The sequence below is a fragment of the Propithecus coquereli genome, unplaced genomic scaffold (genome assembly GCF_000956105.1).
Source record: "Propithecus coquereli isolate 6110/MARCELLA unplaced genomic scaffold, Pcoq_1.0 Scaffold210, whole genome shotgun sequence".
NCBI classification, from domain to species: domain Eukaryota; kingdom Metazoa; phylum Chordata; class Mammalia; order Primates; family Indriidae; genus Propithecus; species Propithecus coquereli.
Genome location: NW_012146079.1, coordinates 6,422,172 through 6,426,079, shown reverse-complemented (window position 1 = coordinate 6,426,079; position 3,908 = coordinate 6,422,172). Strand labels below are relative to the sequence as shown.

Here is a 3,908-nt window from a genome sequence, read left to right as displayed (position 1 = left end):
TGATGCCACGGTACTACTCTAGCCTGGGTAACAGAGCAAGACTCTGTCTCAAAAAAAAAAAAAAAAAATTACAATAGTAATATCGAAGATCACTGACCACAGATCACCATAACAGATGTAATAACGATGCAAAAGTCTGAAATATTGTGAGAATTACCAAAATGTGACAAACACAGGAAATGAGCACATGCTGTTGGAAAAATGACGTGAACAGACTTACTTGACACAGAGTTGCCACAAACTTTCAATTTGTAAACCATGCAATATCTTTGAAGCATAATGAGGTATGCCTGTAATGAATTTTTAAATCAGGTTCTATATGGATGACTCCAAATCCCTTCCACTATTCCTTAGTGTACTTTACAAACATGATCCTTTTTCTAAGAATAAAATGACATGGGAAAGGTGAGAAATGTTGCCTGAGAAGATAGTAAACTGGACTATTAAAAGCTGGGGGAAGAACATTCAAGGCTCAGAAAGGGCGAGTGCAGTGCCCCTGAGGCAGGGGAAGACTGGATGGACCAGAGGTGGCTGGTCTGCGACACAGTGCTGAGGGGAGGGAAGGGGTAGTGCCAGGCCCACACACGTGCAGTTCAACCAAGAGCAGCAGGAGGCCACTGAAAGGATTTAAGCAAGACTGTGACCTAATCTGATTTACATGCTGTAAATCTAACCTGTGTATGCTATGGAGCAAACAGGACACAGAGATGCAAAAGTAGAAAGAGAAAGGTCCTATAGGAAGTTATTGTGGGAGGCCAGGTGAGAGGTGAGGAGAAAGGAGAGAGTAGGTTATTCTGAGAAGCATTTCAGAGGCAGGACCAATAGCACTGGCCATAGGGATGGACGGAAGGGAGGCTCAAGGAGGATATACTTTTTAGTTTAAGCAGCTGAGTAAGTGGTAGTGCCATTTACTGGACAAAACTGAGGGGAGGGACAGTTATAGAAACAGGGTTGGGATCCAGAGCCTGGGGACAAATGATCCATATTTTCCAACAAAGTGCAAATAATAGAGATCTGCAGATTTTAAGAGATTTACAAGGCATATATGGAAGTATCTACAGATGAAATGATGTAGTCTGGGATTTGCTTCAAAATAATTTGAGTGGGGGAGGTAAGAGGAGTGAGTAGATGTATAGATGGAACACAAGATTGGTTGTTAGTTGATCATTTTTGAAGCTGAGTGATGGGTACAAGGGGTTCATTACACTGTTCTCCCTACTTTTGTGTATGATAATTTCCATGGAACTGGATGAGATCACCTAATAAGGAAGTACAGCAAATGGAGAAAGGCCCCAAACTGGGGCTTGGGGAGGCGGGCAGTGCTAGGCTTGTAGAAAGACACAGGTAAGACCATAGCTGTCCTAGAGTTTATGTTCTTCAAGGAGGAAACAGACAACAAGTGAACAAATGGTAGATTTCAAACCAATGTGATAAAGATAAAGGGTGATGTGATAAAGCGTGCAAGGAGATAGCATGAGAGTGGCCAAAACTTCTCCTGTGAGGCAGTAATCTTGGCAGCTGACTGACAGGGGCCAAGTGGATAGGAATAGTGGTGCTTTTAAAATCCTTTCCATTCTACCTTTTTTTTTTCACTTTTACTTATAAACAAATCTAAATTTGTGGCCATAACTATTCTATTTTAGGGAAAAATACTTTTAACTTATAAGGGTTTGTTCCTCTCCTCCCCTTCCCCATTTTTTTTTAACTCCAAATGTTCAGGCCATTATTAGCTCAAGAGTTCTAGAAGTAGAGCCAATTCAGACTGACCCCTGGGGCCCCTCCAGGATCGTCTCTCGCTCTGGCAGCTCTCCTACCCCATTATCTTGACTCTACAGTCTGCTTCTCCCCTTACCTAAGTTTTTGCAACTCTTGGGGCACCAAAGCCTCTCCTGCCTTCCTCCGCTCCAGGTGCTACTTCTCTGAACAAGGCCATGCTTCCAGAAATCACAAACTCCATAAGGGCAGAACGTTGCTTGTGTTGTTCACTGCTGCATTTCCAGCACCCAGAATTGTGCCCAGCACACGGTTAGCATTCAATAAACATTCGTTCACTGAGAGAACTTCCTGAAGCCAATAGGAGGGTAACCAGTCACCTCTCTAAGTGCTTAAGTACTCAAACCTACAACTAGAAAGAATGTGTGGCCTACCATCATACAGAGAAACATTATCACTTCCATTTTACAAAACAGACTGCTGAGTTGGTTCAAATAATCCAAGATTTCACCTAAAATGGTCTTTTTTTTCTCTGTTAGAAAAATTTTTTAAAGCCAAGAAGTAGGAGCTGTGAAAAAACCTAGCATACAAAGAGGACATTACCCATGTCATTTAACATTTCTTGAAGATGTGATGAATTTAACCAATGTTGAACAGCCTTCCTGGATAAATCCAACAACAAATATTTTGGTCTCCTGAAAACAAACAAACAAGCAAAATAACTCTTCTTGGCTCAAATTATAGGAATTCTTTGCTGCAGCTCAGGCTAGGCTTTTTGCATATGTGCTTTTAGGACAGGATTGTAGATTGCATGTGTTCTGCACAGCAACCACGGACACTTAACATTCATTAAATAATAATGAAACAGGAGGCCTGGATTTTTTTGTTGTTGTTGTTTCTCCTGGGTCTGTTTCTCACTTAAGTGACCTTGGACAAATCTATTCCTTCCTCTCATATCTGATTTCCATATATCTGTTTCAGGATAATGTTTGTGACTAAGATGCTTTGCGAGATCTTCAGATTACAAATAGCAGTTAGTGCCCTTCATGTATGAAATTTATCTCCTTCACTCTATCGGAAGGCTGCTTAACACTTCTACTGCAAACCTTCACACACAGCTGTGGAGCGTTGTCAATACCATCTAAGGATGGCTCAGATGTTCTAAGGCCAATCAACTGACAAGTAATAAGAGTAACTTGAGCCAAGAAAAGTCTGTTTCTTACGCTACTCAGAATTGGAAAATGGGTAAATGTAATAATCCCCACACCACATTTTCTTTATTTCTATGGTTTTCAGCCTCTTCTACACCATGCAGAAGCTGCTGGCGACATCTGACTACCCTATACTCTGCAATTGCCTTTCCAAAGCAACCCTTACGAACACTGAGAGGGCTACAAGGCCCACGCTGGGGATAGGACAAACTGCCAGGACTGGTAGTCCGGCCCTGGTGCGGTCACCGCGCATTCCACACACTGTTTTAGAGGCTGACAAAACACAGCCATCTTGCATAGGCACCCTGGCCCAGAAAGAGGGCGAGCCCGGAGACCGCCACCTGAGAGGGGCCGCCCGCTCCGCCGTCCCGCCCGCAGCCCGCGCACCGGCGGCCGCCTCGGCCGGGCCGGAGTCTGAACGGACAAAGTTGGCCGCGGGCGGACGCCGGCCTGAGCCGCAAGGCCCGGCCGCACTTGGCCCGGGCGCAAGCGGAAAGAAAGCCGTCGGTGCGCCCGCTAGCCGCCGCCGCGGCCCCGTCAGAAAACGGGCGCGGGACGCCAGGCTCCTATTCGCGAGCTTCTTGTCCGGGAGTGTTTTCCACTGGGGCGCGGCGACCGGTCGGCCGCGTCCTCCTCCCCGCCCCCACGCGCCCGGGGCCCCGCGGGGGCGGCCCTCGCCCCTCCCCACAGCGGCCGGGACGCTAGCAGGCCGGGCGTTCACCCGCCGCGCCGCCTCCCCTCCCCCACTTCCCTCTCGGCGCCCCAAACCCGGGCTTCGGGGGTTCTGTGACGTGTGCGCGTGGAGCGGAGTGGGAGTGCAGGCCGGGTGCGGGGGAGAGACGGGGGCGGCAGGTCGTCTCAGCGGGAGCCGGCGGCTCCTCGGCGTGTCTTTTGTGTTTGTACACAGACGGCGAGAGGGAGCCGAGAGGAGGGAGCGGGCGGCGCGCAGGGGAGGGGCGAGCGCGCGCCAGCGAACGGGCGCGC

At 48.1% G+C, this 3,908-nt stretch overlaps 1 protein-coding gene across 2 annotated transcripts in view; it reads left to right on the top strand.

The window, feature by feature from the left end:
* The window catches only part of H3F3A (H3 histone, family 3A), a 14,338-nt gene that overhangs the window by 1,749 nt on the left and 8,681 nt on the right, over window positions 1-3,908 (top strand). The window lies entirely within an intron of this gene.